The sequence below is a fragment of the Bidens hawaiensis genome, unplaced genomic scaffold, assembly GCF_021521415.1.
Source record: "Bidens hawaiensis isolate Kalapana, Puna unplaced genomic scaffold, B.hawaiensis_p1.1 tig00000697_1, whole genome shotgun sequence".
NCBI lineage: Eukaryota > Viridiplantae > Streptophyta > Magnoliopsida > Asterales > Asteraceae > Bidens > Bidens hawaiensis.
This window is the reverse complement of record NW_027491041.1, coordinates 3,047,026-3,065,510: the sequence shown is the minus strand read 5'-3', so window position 1 is coordinate 3,065,510 and position 18,485 is coordinate 3,047,026. Positions and strand designations below refer to the sequence as shown.

General features: G+C 32.3%; 2 pseudogenes across 1 annotated transcript; one reads left to right on the top strand and one right to left on the bottom strand.

Moving 5' to 3' along the window:
• Positions 1 to 247: 247 nt before the first annotated feature.
• On the bottom strand, positions 248 to 3,208 carry LOC143531399 (cytochrome b561 and DOMON domain-containing protein At3g25290-like; annotated as a pseudogene). The gene is made up of 3 exons (XR_013135018.1): positions 2,599 to 3,208; positions 1,429 to 1,683; positions 248 to 550 (listed from the first exon to the last, which is right to left on the bottom strand). The product of XR_013135018.1 is annotated as a cytochrome b561 and DOMON domain-containing protein At3g25290-like (transcript).
• Positions 3,209 to 11,698: 8,490 nt separating this feature from the next.
• On the top strand, positions 11,699 to 12,495 carry LOC143531505 (cysteine-rich repeat secretory protein 55 pseudogene; annotated as a pseudogene).
• The last annotated feature ends 5,990 nt before the right edge of the window (positions 12,496 to 18,485 follow it).

Sequence of the window (18,485 nt, the reverse complement as noted above, 5' to 3'; positions counted from 1 at the left end):
ACTAATGCACTATCATGCAACTAAGATGCATAACATCCAAAACAACATTTTTATTTGACTTTAAAAAACATAACCCCAAAAGTATGAACAATATATCAACAATAAAAAAACATTGTACGTAGAATGATTTATCGTACACGAGAAAAACTAATAGCTCCTTAAAAGTTAAAAAACACAAAACATCATCGTTCATGTTACAAAAAATAATGAATGAACCATAATGGTAGAAACAAAATGGGTGTTTCAGTTAAGGTGTCAATGACTGTCGTCTAGCGTCACCATTGCCATTGGGTTTAGTAACCTTCACGGACTTCCTTTTCAACACAATAATCCATGTAAATGCTTCTAAAACCAAAGCAATAACACCTAAAGAAGATATTATGATTATGTAGGATAATTTCCATTTGCCTGAAGGTGATAAAATCTCAAGACCCTTAAACACATTCAAGATGCAAAGAATAATCACTACATACCCAGTTCCGTGATGGTATATGTTCCAATAAAATCTTATCTTGTGCTCCTTTTTCGGTCTCAAGAACAATGCGAAAACCTATATAAAACACACCCAAGTTGGTAAGAAAAGAACCCGGTATGACGCATCATCAATTGTGTTGGGTTGGTTGGTTGAGTCGTTGAACCCAGACATGATCCATATATTTATTTGTGTTAAAAATATCAATTTGAAGACCCAAAATACGACAAAACATCAAATGAAAATGATAAGGTTTTAGGTTATCATATCTACCATGCTTAATAAACGGGTTGTGTTCGGGAATTGGCCTATTTAATTATATAAGTCATGTTCCAATTGACACGTTTAACATGTTTAATAAAATAGATCAATCCACTTAACACATTTTAAACAACCCACCAACTCGATTAACAATTTACAACTTAATTACTACATGCCAACCCGTTTGGCACGTTCACATATATGGGTTAAAAGGTCTTGTTCGGTTTACATGATATAAAGTGTGTATGATTTAAGATTAATGCTTTTACACGTATACAACCCGAACATACTTAAAATGTGTGTAACAGAACACGGTCCATTTAACTAAACGAGTTAAACAAGTTGTTAGATTATAATAAATAGGTTAAATGGGTTGTTCTTGGTTGGTGGGTCAATTTGTAACCCTGTTTAATTAAACATGTTAAACATACTAATCTGCACAATCGAGTGACCAACATATGATACAAAAAAAGGCCAACCCGAACACAAAGAGTTATATATGATCATCCAAAAAATTTTTATTTTGTATCATGCTCGAAATTGACACCTCTCCTACATAACAAAGCCGGGGACACTATTTTACTACTTAGAAAGACAAGATTTTGAACAATATGATGATCATCAAAATCATTCTACACATAACTCTTTTAAAAAGGAAAGTAATTAAAGAACTCTTTTGGGAGTTTTAGTTTTACCTGGAGTGTTGCAAGACAGAAGAGAGTGATTCCAATATTGCGGTGACTGGAATATTTGACACCTTTGGATTCACTTCCGAGCTTTAATCCGGTTACCCAGCCGGTAAACCCAATGGCATAAGCAGAAACTTGCAAGGACCCATGTAGGTAAAACCATGCAGGATCTGCTGCTGGAAAAGTTCTGAGGTATCTAGCCATCATTATCCCCACCGGAAAAAGAATACCCCAACTCACTGCATTCAGAATCCCATGAATCTGAACAATAATAAACAATTAAATTCACTTATGAAGTTACTAAAATTTGTTAGTTTAACATGAAAAAGTGTTCCTCAATATTTAAAAAATTATAACCAAATATATGATTCAATTAGACAAATTGAATTTCAATAATCTAAACAACCTTGTTCGATAATAATATGTGTTGACAATGCGACCAATTTTAGTTATAACTTTCATTTTCCTTAATGGAAAGAAACTCTGTTTGTCGAATGAAGAATTTACTAACTTTTATCCAAATCAAAGTTTTGCAAATTGTTTTTAAACGACGTAAATGCAAGTTAATGGTATATGGAATTACTTTTATGTCAGACTTATCTTTACCAACAAAAAAAAGTGGAATTTTATTTATAATAATTAAGAGTGCCACTATTCATATCATCTCTATGAACTATTTTAGACAATGAATCATATTTCAATGTATAAAGGTATAGTGGCTGCCAATTGTGTCGGGTTGATAGTTACAACTTAAACCCGACCCATTTAATCATGTCAAAGATTTCTAACCATAACCCATGTAAACATAAATTCAGGTCAATCTCATACGACCCATTTGACCTGTTTTTTAAAATGAGTCATACATGTTTGATAAGTATAAGCAGGTTGTTGTGTTGTAACTGAGGGCTGTTAGTAACATGTTTCATAGATTAGTATGAATGTGATAAGTAGATAATTAATAGTGTAACAAAATTATAACATTATTATGGTTAACCATATAATATTGTTGTAATCAAATTCCTAATGATTTACGAAATCCACACCACAAAATACAAAATTGAAAATTTGGGATTAGTGGGGAATTAATCTAAATTGTAAGTATATTTATCAAAAAAAAATTTATTTAAAGTTATATTTTTAAAAACTTGAATGGGTTAAACTATAAAGCATACTTACATTTCTCTTTTTTGTTGTCGAACTCCCGACACCAGAAATCTCACCACTCAACAAGTTCAAAATACCTTTAGACCCCAAATTCCCCGGTTGAAAAGCATGTCGTGCCGGGACACCCTTCTCCGTCACCGATCCTCCCACCTGCCACACCTGATTCACAGTCGTCTGCCCGTTTTCCGACAACCAAACTGTCGCAAATATCCTCATCACGCCATCCGAATCCTCCCCTTTTAAATCCGTCACGTCAAAATCCAATTTCCCTTTCACTATACCATCATACGAACTTATATTGTACGTGCCCACAACCATTAACCCGTTTCCGCCTTTATAACCGATCAAAGATTGTGATCCCACCATTCCTTCGCCCGTCGGGTTGATTCCCCATGATATCCATCCGTTGGGAGTTGCTGGTGGCGTGATAAAAACAAACAATATCCACCGTGTCTTTTTTCGTATCTAGCGACCAATGGAGATATGAACCCAATTGAGGCAAGTCGACACATCGGTCGTATTGTTTCCCGTTAGTGAATTTCTGACTCGCGCACATAGGTTGGGCATGTGACAATGAGATTACTAGTAACACGAGTGTGAGAATAAACAAAGAGGACGTCATGGGAAGTTAATTAGTATCTGGTTTAAAAGTGGCAGTAGATAAGTGTATGAGTTAACGATAAAAAAATGGAAAATAAGGTTTCTAAAGCTTTGATGTTGTTATACGGGTTATAATGTTGAGAAGAGGATGACGTGGCAGTAGGTGAGTGTCACAAAATGTAACGTAAATAGAAACGAAAGTTTAAGGGTTACGGTTACGTATTATAGGGCTAATAATTAATTACTAATTGTACCTTTAGTAGGATAATAAATTTGGAGTCTCGTTATTAGGTAATGATGTTTTTGGAATATTTGGTCCATCCGGTTGCCGGTGTTATCCGGTTGAACAATATATTGGCTGTGTTTGAAGAAATATATATTATATAGATGCTTGTTATTGTATTGTTCTTTGGAATAAACAACGTGATGGGAATGGTGTTAGGGACAAAGACGGACGAAGAACATATTGGATTTCTCACTTCTTCAAATTTGGTGAATTTTGTCTTGTGTTGATTTGGGTACGATAGAAACAAAGAACGTTTTGGTTATAACTTATGTTTGATTAATACAACGTACGTAATCTATCTGCTTCATTCGTTGTTATATATTTAGAGCAAGAATATTATAATTATTGATATTAATCTTAGCATGATTTGTAACTTGTTTGATAAATATATTGACTATAATCTAGAAACGTTTAAAACTTAAGTATAACACATTTTATCTAAATAAGTTGTTTTTGCAACTTGAAAGGCTATGTGTTATACATGTAAAAAGAGTGATGGTGCTTAAATGGTGAGCGAGAAAGGCACGCCTCTCCATTCTTTCCTCAACTTTGCGTTGTGAGAATGACCCTCCACTCATTCTTCACACGTTTGTATTATAATTAATTTATTAAAAAAGGTTTGGATGGTGAATTGGTGATTTGCCTTCGGGCTTTGGGATCAGGCTGGGCCGATTTATATTTTATATGTTGGATTTTAGAATGCAGTTGGAAATTTTTTTTACATGTCTGGTTGGGCCGACTATATGTATATGTTGGGCTAATCAATTACAAAGCCCACTGAATTAGTTTTAGGCCATATGCGTCATATACTGGACAGAAATGCAAAATTTGCAGGAAGCAAGCCGTCTAAGTATTATGATAAGGCTTTGTCTATTCAGACACCCTCTTTGCTATTTATACATCTATTTTATACACATTTTTTCTTTTACATACACCCTCTTTAAAGGATGAGAGGGTGTCTAAATAGCAGCTCCCGATAACCAATTCAACTAGAACCAGTATGCAATTCTTAAGCAAATGATAAATCAATTTTTGTATACTATTACTAAATTATTTAAAAATTAAAAATTAAGAATAAAACGTTTGTGTTTACTCTATTATCTAAGGACAAAAGAAGAAAAAGGAAAAACTAAATTGCGTGCTTATCAAACTATATGACGAAACAGGTTGGCACGCCTACTTAATTCAATTAAACAGGTAACGTGTTAAACATGTAACAAAGGACGCAACCCATTTAACATGCCAAAATGGTCACCTCGAACACGTCTCGTATATTAGACAGATTAGACATGAAAGATAAGTTTCAAATTCAAATTCCAAACTTTTATTTACGAACCAAATAGATTACTAATAAAATTCAGGTACAATTCCATTGCATGTACAAGTAGCCATAGTGGGTCGGGCTAAGTTGCATCAAGTAAATGGGATCCGACTCAAGTTAATAAAATAAATAAAAGAACCATTTGTATATTGGAATGAAATGAGTAAAGTTAATGCTAAAAACTAGCGAATTTAACTTGTGCGTACCTCGAGCTCGGGTCGATAAAGAAACTTGAAACAAGCCGAGCCCGAGCTCGAGCCTTGTATGTAAAGCTCGTTTAGGCTCGTCGGAGCCTAAACGAGCTTTACAACAAGCCTTGTGTATTATTAAGTTTGACATCTTTTGGACTTCTATGCGTTAATTAAGTTAACAATTCACAGTCGAGCTCAAGCTAAGCTTTGGCTCGTTTAAGGCACCAAAGTAAACGAGCTCGAGCCAAGCTTAGGCTCGCTTAAAGTTTTTCTCCATATATATATAAAGTAATAAAAATGTATATAAATTAATTGATAAATAATAAATAAGCCGAGTCTGAGCTTGAAAAAACAACTCATGAGCTGAGCTTGATTTTTAAAAAAAGAGCTCAAAACAAGCCGAGCTCGATCTTTAAAAAAAGAGCTCAAAACAAGCTAAGCTTGATCTCAAACTCTCATACTTCTAATCGAGCTCAGGCTTGAGTTGACTCGTTTACACCCCTAGCTCTGCGTATCTTTAATGTGACTTTTCACATTTTATTCACCATCTTCTAGAGGTTCCTAAGACACAAAGTCACCTCAATGAAACATTCTTAATTCTTGCACGACTTGTGTCACATTGATATTCGCAAACTATTCAACTGCCCCATTTATGACAACTTATTTTATGTGGGGATGGATACGGTAGAAATAGCAAGTATTGTGAGAATAGTAAGAATAAATCTTAGCCATCCGTCCTTTTTTTCTATAGATAAGATATTTTTAACTCATGACATCTAATTAACTAGTGTTTAAAACTAATGTAAAGGGTATGAAAGTAAATGTGTATTGTTTTATTACGGGAAACCCTCAAAATATCGCAAAGATTTAATTCCTCTTTTATTTTACGAAATCAGTGTTTAATTAATTTAAAAACTTAACCACAGTCACTTGCAAAAGTTTGAGACAGTATTAAAAAAGATTCCCTTGCAAAATCTAATTATTATGCCAAATAATTAAAAATTTTTTCATTTATAAACATAAATATAATAATAACATATTTAAATCCATAATCTTTTACCCTTAAAACATAAAATACTAATAGCGGTATGTAAAAATAAAATATTAGCACTAAATATAAGTATATCGCTTTATAAATAACAACATTTTTCTTTCTAACATCATTAAGCGTTTATCATAACAGCACCAAGGTGTTGGTAATAATAACACTGACATACACACATACACACACTAATAACAACACTCTAGTAAATAAAAAAAATGTTGTTTTCATAACAGTACATATGCCTTACGATAACAACACGGTTAGAAATCCAAAAAATTGCTAGTTTAGTGTTGTTATTTGTAACATCCCGAAATTTCCAAAATAATATTAATTGTATTACTTAATAATAGAGGGAAAGTTTACTCGGGTTATCGGGAAATAAATAAATAGAATAGGAGTTGGTATGGGTCAGGCTAGTGTTGGGTAATGGATATGGGTTATGGACTTGGGTTATGAAAGAAGGAAGGAGAGTCCATGGGCTTAAGCCCATGATCCCTAAATATAAATACCATTAATCACCAATTAACCCTCATTCTCACATATTCGATACACCACCAAAACACACACAACACCATCTTATAACCCGAACCAAGATCCGAAGGCGAAAACCAGAGCTTGTTGGTGCTGGAACGTCGTGACGGACCAAAACAACATCAAGGCTTAACCGGGTTCGTAGTTCGACTCGTTCAAGGTACGTTTATAGTTAGAAATCGTTCGTATAGGTTCTGTTTGATTTGGGAAATCATAGATCTGTGTTAGTTTGTTATAAACGAACCTAAAACAGCAAATATTACTGGAATTGATTAGCATTTGATAGGTTAATTGTTAACCTAAAAGAACCCGTAACCTATATGCCTAAATCGCACCCCTTAAACATCGATGTTAGGCCGATTTGATGGTTGGGGTTTGTAGGCGCTGGTCAGACGATTACGTGGATACCTAAATCGAGTTATTTGGTTAAGAAACGAAGGATTTAAGAACGAACAGTAGCTGCAGCCGACAACTTCGCCTGCAAGCTAAGTTCGCCTGATGAACTTCGCCTGCAAAGCTAAGTTCGCCTGATGACAACTTCGCCTAAAGCTAAGTTCGCCTAAGGGTTAACTTCGCCTAAAGCTAAGTTCGCCTAAGGTTTTAACTTCGCCTAAAGCTAAGTTCGCCTGATGACAACTTCGCCTGCAAAGCTAAGTTCGCCTAAGGGTTAACTTCGCCTAAAGCTAAGTTCGCCTGATGACAACTTCGCCTGCAAAGCTAAGTTCGCCTAAGGTTTAACTTCGCCCAAAGCTAAGTTCGCCTGATGACTGCCCCCGGACCCCCGTTCGTTGTGGGTAGTAGTTAAGACTATAAAGATGATATGAGTAGTGATAGTTAATTGATACGTATACTTGTTATACAGTCAGCCGTGCACAACTGAAGAAAGGGATTACGATTAACGGTGAACGTAACCGTGTTCAGGTGAGTTTCTAGCCCCATTTATGTGTTATGTTTTCGGGGCTATGTGCATACTCGATATGTTTGTTAATACGCTTATCCTAAGAGATAAGTGTATGCCTTATGTGAATAATGTGATATGTATGAATGATGGCTTGACGGTACGTGAACGATCTTCGGATATTGCACGTACTGTCAGGTTGTAACGCTAAGTATAAGGTAAGTATGATATGTATGCTTATGTGTATAAATGTGATAAAGTTAATAAAAGAATGAAAGGATGGTTGTATGGTTACGAAGAGGGTACCGGCCCTAATAATACTCGAGGTATGATGTATGGTTGTATGGTAACGAAGAGGGAATCGAACCCTACTAATATTCGAGAACTAGGGAACCGAACCCTACTAATATTCGAGGAAAGAGGGACCAGACCCTTATAATATCTGTGATGTTAGGGACCAGACCCTTATAATATCTGTGATGTTAGGGACCAGACCCTTATAATATCTGTGATGTTAGGGACCAGACCCTTATAATATCTGTGATGTTAGGGACCAGACCCTTATAATATCTGTGAGGTTATAGGGCGAAAGGCTCTTTAAAACGTATGATTATGTATGTAAAGAAAGTATGAAGGTAAAAATAAAAGTATATGCAATTATGTGTGTATGAAAGAAAGTTAAGAGGTTAAGTATGAAATGTAAAAAGGTATTGTATGATTATGTGATTAACTAGAACTCACTCAGCGTAGCTGACTTTTAGTATGCACGCAGGTGAGTAGGATGAGGCAGCTCGCTTGAGGATACACGTGGCACCGAATAAGAGGCTGGCATCGAAAGACTCAAGACGTTTAAGTTTAATGTTTCGTTAATTTTGAAAGACAAAATGATGTTTTAAGACAATACGTGTTTTGTTATGAAAAGTTTTATGAAAGCTTTCATATTCAGCGAATGTTTTAATTAACTCTGATATTTAGAACTGCGTTTATGAGTAAATCCAACACGAAAGTAGGGCTACCGGTAACGGGGCCTTTCATTATTAGTATGCACATCAATGCTTTTATTACCCACACTCATGTGCTATTAGGCTGTTTCATAACAACACATATGCCTTACGATAACAACACAAATTAGAATTCCAAAGAATTGCTATTAAGTTAAAATAATTGCACGAGTGTTGGTAATAATAACATTGATATATACTAATAACAACACTACTAGTAAATAAAAGTAATCTTGGTTTCATGGCATCACAAGCGTCTTATGATAACAACACGATTATAATTTCAAAAAAGTGCTAATTTTGTTACAACACATTTAAATAATGAAAAATAAATATATTTTTTTTAAAATAAATCCAAAGGATAAGTGAGTACGGAAAAAAAGTTTTAAAAAAAAGCACTTGTTCAAGATGGCATACAATATAATTGGAAAAGAAATTGAAAACCACCAAGGTTTTTTTTTTCTCACGAAGTTTGTTGGTAATATGCTCACGAAAATAATCTAAAACCACAAATCAGTTAAAAACTTAAAAGTATATTTCCTTGATTATAGTCTAGAGTATAAATTTCTTTGGATGCCAATTACTAAAATAACCTTCATTAAATTTTAAGGGTATGTCATGTGTCATTTTTTGATTGCTTTTTATTTTTCTCACAAAAAAACTATTTTGTATTTGATGCTTCCTCCTATAGTTCATACCTTTTTATTTGACTTTTCAAGCAATGAGGGTTTATGTTTTCTGGTAATAAAAAGAGTAACTAAGAGAAGATTTAGAGAGTATGTCAATTGTCATTCTCAAAAACAATCTAAGAATTCGAGACTATGTCACAACCGATTGAAATGTATCTGATTTTCATATAACCATCCTCTGCTATGAGAATCAATACAGAATTTTTGTGATGAGAAAATACTATAAAGACTTTGGTTCAATGCGAGTAAACAAGACCGCTTTCTGTTTATAATTGCATGTTTCCTTGGCAAGGCTTGTATACTGGGCATGTTAATGCGCCCTAAATATTCTTAATTTCTTTTCATGACGATAGCTTGACCCGTTTTCAAAGAGTACTTTGGTGTGAGTACTTTAGGTGATTTCCATGTATATGACCCGGTTTGGTCATGTCTTCAAAACATGTTAAGATTGTACCATATATCATGTTCTAAATTTTATTTCATAATTAATTTCGTAAATCAAAATTTGAAATTGTAAAAATATAAATATCATGTAAATTATTTTATAGGCTTTTGTGTTAAAACAAACTTATATATATAATACTAGATTTTGTCCCCCGTATTACGGGGGTTGTTTTACATTATTCGTTTTTAATATTTATAATGTATATTTGGATTTTAATTTTATTTATTGTAAAAAGTTAATAATTAATATACTTGAGGTTTGATGATGAAATGGTTTCAAAAATAAATAATATGTTATAATCCGGTTTAAAAGCTATCTGGGTTTGGTGATACCCATTACCCGTTTATTTTCTTTATTATAAAATTGTTTCTTAATTATAAATGATATTTTTTTTAGATAAAATAGGATATTAATTTTTAGTATATCTCTATTTATAGGATTTTCATATCAAATATTTGATGAGATTATTTTTTAATATAATGAGATGTTATAACCCGTTTAAAAGCTATATGTGTTTCCCATGAATTCGGGTCAAATGCGTGAGAAGCCTTCATTTACAAATAAAGCAATCTGATAGCTTGAGAGAATGGTTGTTTTACATTTTTCGTTTTTTAATATTTATTTTTTGGATTTTAATTTTCTTTATTGTAAGAAAGTTAATAATATACTTAGGGTTTGATGATGAAAGAGTTTCATAAATAAATGATATGTCATAACCTGTTTAAAAGCTATCTGGATTTGGTGACCCATGACCCGCTTATGTTTTTTATTATAAAATTGTTTATTAATTATAAATAACTAGATTTTATCCCCCGCATTACGGGGGTTGTTTTACATTATTCGTTTTTAATATTTATATATGTATATTTGGATTTTAATTTTATTTATTGTAAGAAAGTTAATAATTAATATTCTTAAGGTTTGATGATGAAATGGTTTTACAAATAAATGATATGTTATAATCCGGTTTAAAAGCTATCTTGGTTTGGTGATACACATTACCCGTTTATTTTCTTTATTATAAAATTGTTTCTTAATTATAAATAATATCTTTTTTAAAAATAAAATAGGATATTAATTTTTAGTATATTCCTATTTTATAGGATTTTCATATCAAATATTTGATGAGATTATTTTTTTTAATATAATAAGATGTTATAGCCCGTTTAAGACTATCTGGGTTTAGTGAGACATTTACCCGTGAATTCGAGTCAAATGCGTGAGAAGCCTTCATTTACAAATAAAGTAATCTGATAGCTTTAGAGAATGGTTGTTTTACATTTTTCATTTTTTTATATTTATTTTTTGGATTTTAATTTTTTTATTGTAAGAAAGTTAATAATATACTCAGGGTTTGATGATGAAAAACTTTCATAAATAAATGATATGTTATAAACTGTTTAAAAGCTATCTGGATTTGGTGACCCATGACCCTCTTATGTTTTTTACTATAAAAATGTTTATTAATTATAAATAATATCTTTCTCTTTTTTAAATTGGATATTAAATTTTAGTAAATCCTTATTTTATAGGATTTTCATATCAAATAATTGGTAAGATTAATTTTTAATTTAATAAGATGTTATAACCCGGTTAAGAGCTATCTGGTTTTGGTATGGGTTAAATCAATGAGAGGCCTCCATTTAAAAATCAAGCAATGTGGTGGCTTCCATAAAATGGGGGAGCGACCACATCACGACACGTAGGATTTTAGGGTTTTCGTTTATATATATTATAGATATCTTTTTCTTTTTAAATTGGATATTAAATTTTAGTATATCCCTATTTTATAGGATTTTCATATCAAATATTTGGTAAGATTAATTTTTAATTTAATGAGATGTTATAACCCGTTTAAGAGTTATCTGGTTTTGGTAAGACCTATACCCAAGAATTTGGGTTAAATCAATGAGAGGCCTCCATTTAAAAATCAAGCAATCTGGTGGCTTCCATAAAAAGGGGGAGCGACCACATCGCGACACGTAGGATTTTAGGGTTTTCGTTTATATATATTATAGATAAATTTAATATTTAACAATTACGGGCTTTCGAGATAACTTTTTTCCTTTAATATTGTAGACTCTTACCAAGACAGTGTCTAAAATATGACGTCTGAGATAGCACTGCTGGCTAGTGGCGGCCAAATGTTAACCTTTGTTGGTGGCTTAGTTTGGTCACAAAATGAATTATTATTTTACTATAATTATTTTCAAAAAGGAAGCCGATAGAACATCGACTCGGCTCTAGCCAAACTGGTCCAAACCGCCTCCAAATCAGGCTACAGTGCGATCTCACTTGGCACGGGCCAAACCCAAGTCTTTGGGCTAGCCCAATGCCGAGGAGACGTGCCCATCGAAGAATGCTCAAGTAGCCTCGAAACAGCCGCAAAAGAAATAAAAACAATCTGCCCTGACCGAGTCGATGCTCGGCTATGGTATGAGTATTGCTTCATAAGGTACGACACCAAAAACTTTTTTTGCCAAGCTGATACCGGGTATAGATTGATTTACGCTAATGTTGAAAACGTGACGGACCCAAAAAATTTTAATAATGCACTTGGGGCGCTTATGTATCGGGTAAATACATTAGCTGCGGGCCCAGGTAGCAAACGGGTTGGGACTGGGGAGACTAAGTTGTCGGATTTTGTGACGCTTTACGCATTGGCTCAATGTACTAGAGACTTGTCGTCGCTTTCGTGCGGACAGTGTTTAGCGACGGCTCTCGGCCAGATTTTTGTGACAACAAGAAAGGGTGTCGGGTTATATTTAGTAGCTGTTACATTATTAGGTATGAATTGTATCCGTTTTTCTTTCCACTTGATGATAAGTCAGCTCTTGAAAGCTCTTTGAAGACACACTACCTGCGGGTAGTTAAAAAACCTTAAAAGAGTTTTTGGTAATGATTTCAAGAAGTTAATTAGTTCCCTTTAGAGGATGTTATCAATAAATTTGTGTTTTATTTTGCGTGAAAGATGCCAACGGCTATTAGTTTTTATTTAATCTAGTTTTTCATTTATGTTTAAATGAGGCACAAATGTGGTGTTTCGACAGGACATGGTTTATTGTAAACATTCTTCGGCTTGTGACTAATATCTAAGTTTATGAACAAAAGTTAGACGCTAATTGTCTTAGTTAGGCCATGAGGTATACATTCACGCTTCTTAACTTCATGTAGGCATCACATCATTTACTTTACTCCATTTCACCCGAAGAAAATAGTTCCACCCCCCCCCCCCCCCCCCCACACCCACACACACATTTACCTCTCTTTATTTAATGTGAAATCAATTCTTAAATCATTATGTGTGTAAAGAATTTTAAAGCCCGTTAACATTTTAACCCATCTTCCATTTAACACCCCTTTACACATGAAGAGAGTGGTATGCCATGTAAGAATAAATAAATATATTAATTTATTAATATGACCATCGTTATCATTTATATTATAATAGATCAAAATTATTAGGAAAATCTCATAGAATAGTAACCAACTTTCAAAAGTGTTCCAATTAGGTCACTGATGCATATTTTTTCCAAATCGGGTCACTAAATCTTCAAATCAAGTCTCACCGATTTTTGTGTGCGTCAAGAAAGAAATGGATGATAAGATGTGGGTGTCAGAATTTGCAATATATGTAGTTAAATTTAAAAATTTTAAAAAACGTTAATTATATTAAAATTTAAAAATAAAAAATAAAATTCACGTCGCCACTCAACGTCAACTTCAAAAAGAAGATAAAAAGATTTCCTATGTGAAACAAAAAAGAAATTGGCTAAAAAAACATGTTAAAACTTTTAATTTAATCAAGCACGAAAGTTGAGTGATCTAATTGGAACACTTTTTATAGTTGAGTGACCTAATTGGAATACTTTTGAAAGTTGGTTATTATTCTATGAAGTTGCCCCAAATTATTAATATACCTTATTATATATTAGCTTGGTAATTGTTGATGGATCATATTACCATTGCTAGCTAATAAAGGGTTTCCCCTTAGGTGTATATATAGAGAGAATAAATTAACATCATAATCTATTTTCACATACAATTTTATGTGTCTTCTCTCTCCTAAACCGGGTTCCTCTAAAAAACCTAACACAATCCTTAACTATACATCCTAAAGGGGAACTTGATCAAGATGACTGAGGGTGGCAAAACAAACCCAAATGGGTTGTTTTGGGTCAATTTGGAAAACTTTTAAAATTGAAATGGGTCAGATGGATCAAAAGAATTTTGCGATAAGGCCAAGATGGTTGGAAAAATGCTAGTGACTTTTGGTTATAAGTTAGAATGGGTTTATTTATGGGTTATAATGGACTAAAACAAGCTTTATCCTATTTTATTTCAAACAAAGCCCACGGAACCGAATAGAAATCGAAATCGAAATCATTGAAACCGAACATATACCGTAACCGACCGAAATGAAAAAAAGCAAAACCGAAGCGAAAAAAACTGAAAAAACCGAACCTGAACTGAGACAAAATCGAGTTTTTTTTTTTTTTTTTATTTTTAATAATGACTGAGGAAGACGGGGAAAACATTTTAGTTATTTTAGTTTTTGCATTTTCGATTTATATTTTGAGTTATTATTTTTTTATTAATTTTTTTGAATATTTTTTGAGGGGTTTTTGAAACCCTTTGTATTTTAGCCTTACTTAGTTCAAGACGGGTTAACTTTACCCATCTTGACCCATACCCATCCAAACCGAATAAAACCGAAAAACCAAAATCGAACAAAAACCGAATAGATACCGAAACGAAAAAAAACAAAAATGAACAGAAAAAAACCGAACTTGAATTGAAACGATACAGAGTTTTTTTTTATGAACGAGGACGACGGGGGAGACATTTTAGTTATTTTATTTTTTGCGTTTTAATATTATATTTGAAGTTATTAACTTTTTATTAAATTTTTTGAATGGTTTTTGAAACCCTTTGTTTTTTAACTTTTACTTGAATTAAAATGGATTAACTTTACCTATTTTGACCCATACCCATTCTAACCCTCTATTTTAAAAATCCATCATGACCAAACGCATCACCCAAATCTAACCCAACTCACTCATATTGCCACCTCTAGATGACAAACATGTCGACTACGTCATACTTTGTTGCGGTTACTACTCTCCCTGCTGTAACAGGTTCATAGATTTAAAATTTATCATGTTTTCTATTACTTTCATGAAGAACTGATCAACATGTGGTATCAAAGCAATGTTGATAATCAATTCTTCATGTTTTCCCTAAATCTGGAATTAAAATAGAAAGACATGAATTTTGATTAAACCCTAATTTTTTCAGTTTTCTGTTTTCATGTCTTGTTAAGAAAACTGGTTATAATAGCTAAAATTCATATTTAAAACTCCAATATACTCGAAATCTGTTAAAACTATGTTTAAGATTTCGATTCTAGAGAAAACTGAATAAAGATTCTTCGAATATGTTCTTCATGCTCATTATAAAATGTGAAAATCGTCCTTATTTTGGATGAATCATAGAAATAAAATATGTTGTTTGCAATTTTGATTAATTTTTATCTATTAAAAAACTTTGAAACATGATATAGTTTTATCAATAAAAGATTTCAAAATCTTGGATAACTATAATTAAATCATTTAAATTAGGAAACAAGATAATCCATTTAAATTCAAATTCCATCTTTATCATAAATTAGTTTATGAGATTTAAAAATAATTTATGAGTTAAAAAAAGTTTATGGGTTAAGGATCTAAAAATAAATTTCGGTGTTTTCTAAATGGTTTTGGATTACCAAAATCCCGAAAACTTTATAAAACCCGAAAACTCTCATGATCCTGAAAACCCACTAAAAGCCGGGATCACTAAAATTCCCGCAAACTCATAGTTCCGAAGAACTCAAAAGTCTCGATAACTAATTTCCCGAGAACTCTAATTTTCCCATAAACTGTTCCTAATTAAATGTTTTGTAAACAATTAAACCTTATAAAATTTACAAAACATAAAAAGCTTAACTTGAGTGAATTTTGATGTATAGGTGATGTGTTACATTAACCATATCATTCAAGTCTAATTGAAAGCTTTTGTTAGTTTTTTCCTAACATTATACAAATGTTTCACTTCTGTCCAAAAGTGATGTGTTACATTTTTATCTAGCAAAACTAGCCCGTACATAATTAGAATAATTGTCTCACTTATGTCCAAAGGTGACGTATTACAATTGTTTTGCACATATACTAAAATAAATTTTAATTCTGCCCAAAGGGGATTTATTTTTTGTTTAAGTAAAGCTTTTAATTATGGTCTATTAGTTTGATGTTATTAATAGACATATCACATCTTCAATAAAATATAATGATCCTCACATTAATGATCATTCATTAATCTAATGATCATAAGTTTTAATATGTGTTATTTTAATATGGAAAATTGGATTTTAATAATCCCAACTTTCTGTTATTAACCGATAATAATCCCACCTTAGTTTATTTCCACAAGTGGTCCCAAATTTAAAAAAGTTGACTCTCAATGGTCCCCCGTTAAAAAACCTAACCGCGTTAAGTTTTTTTCGAATTTCAAACTGACTTTTTAGGGCTTTTGATCGGAAGGAGGATAAGAGTCGATTAACGTAAAACTTAGCTTAGGATGATACTTCAAATGGCTTGATTAGTGTTTCAAATCTGGTGTTTTAATTTCAATTTAATAAAAATTAAGTTGTTTGGAGTATCGTTTCGAGCTAAATTTTACATCAATCGACTCGTATCCTTCTTCCGATCAAAAGACCTAAAAAGTTAGTTTGAAATTTGGGAAAAACTTAACGCCGTTAGTTTTTTTTAAACGGGGGACCATTGAGAGCCAATTTTTTTTTAAAAAAATTTGGGACCACTGGTGGGTATAAACTAAGTGGGGATTATTATCGGCCAATAACTGAAAGTTGGGATTATTAAAATCCAAATTTTCTAATCCCATAACATTACTTACTATAATTTTCTTCTAGAAATAACTATCTTATCCAAATCATCCACTCTAATATTAATAATAATAATATAAGTTTTACATCATAAAGAGTTTCAATAACATTTAGCTTTTCTCAGTTTTAATTATCCCTTAAGACATGATATGACTATCTTACTGCTCTTTCTAATAACAATCATTCTATTGAAACTAGAGCATAACAAATGGGATGCGTCAATTATAATGTCTCTTATGATAATGATAATCAAGAACATATTTAAATAAATGCTATAATTAGAGTTATTCTAGATTTATTTTTTCCTAAGACTATGGATGTTCTTCGGGTCTGTTTTTTGGGTATCGGGTTTTTCGGTTCGGGTTTGAAAGTTTTAAATATTGACCCGAAACCCAACCCAAATCTCTCATAGGTTTTTCGGATTCGGGTTTTTTTGGGTTGGGTTAATCGGGTTTAAAGTATCCTAGTAAAAAAAAACAAAAAAAAAAAACCAAAAAAGAGTAAAAACTACAATGCTAAAACTAAAGCAACATATTCTTCTTTACTCGTAACGTAAATAACCAAATAATAAACTAACATAACATGATAAAACAATTCAAACGAAGAGTAAAGCAAACTCCAACCATAATCGTCTTCAGTCAACAATGATTTGGTTATTTGGTTGCTATTAGTCATAAACTAAAAACATAAATTAACAATAAGCAGTCGATCTATAATAGGTGAAATGAAAATAGTCGACTAAGGTCAGATTCTGATAACTTCATTGGTTAAGGCTTAGCCTATTATACCAAAAAATATATTTGGTTTTAAAACTAAAAGTTTATTTGGGTTGACCTAAAACCCATAAATCAGACCCAAGAACCAACCCGAATTACTTAAGTTCGGGTTTTTTGGGTTGGGTTAGTTCGGGTTCAGGTACGAGTGTTCTCGAGTTGGGTTTCGGGTAAAATTGACAGCTCTACCTAAGACTAATCAAAATAACTCCTAAGATGCATGCATTCCTTCTAAATTCTAACTATAAGGTTAAATGGTATCCCTGAATACATCATAATATACAATACCATGACCATAAAATTAAGGGCTTACACATGGAAATAATTACACTTTTCCAGTGCATTACATACTAAATTTTGACTAGTACAATTTGATGCCTCAAGAATCAACTATAACATTCAGAAGTACCAAAGAAAAATGAGGGTGTTGATCAGCAACATATGTACAAAAAAGAAATGTTTGGCACTTGAAATAAGATGTTATTCAACTCACTACCACTAAAACCTAAAAGAGGATAATTCTAAGTTTCATAGACAAAATACAGGTATTACTTCAAGCTTTAAGTTCTCTAAGGAGTAGTCTTATTGCAAAAATATGCCGTTAGATTAGGCATAAGTAGCAAGACTACCGATAATTCAAAAGAACAACTAGCTAAAGTTGATAGTTGTATATTAATGATATTTAAGTCTGCCAATCCTAATATTCCCATTAACACATAGTTGGTTGAGTATAGTTCTATATTTTTACTCGAAATCAACAAATAACTAACACGAGTGTTAGTGACAAATTTAAATTTTAAGGTTGTTAGAACCATGATAAACTGTCTTCTAATTACTCTTTATGATACCTTACATATTATGGAGACTAATGAGAATTTAGTATCAATACTTAATGTAGGTCCCAAACGAGACCTAACACTTAAGCTACATGTCACACCCCAACCTAAGGTGGAAATGTTGGGGCATGATCCGATTGCTCACAGCTCGAAGATACTATCATAATATAAATGTGACAATATGTAGTTAATTATTTTACTTCAAATGTACACACAGTATCTAAATATAATAAAACAATTCAAATAAATATATATAACAAATATAAATTCATGTTTGTCTTTATTAAAACCCTAAGGTCTTTCTAAGTGTCCAAACTTCAACTTCAATTCAATAGCAACC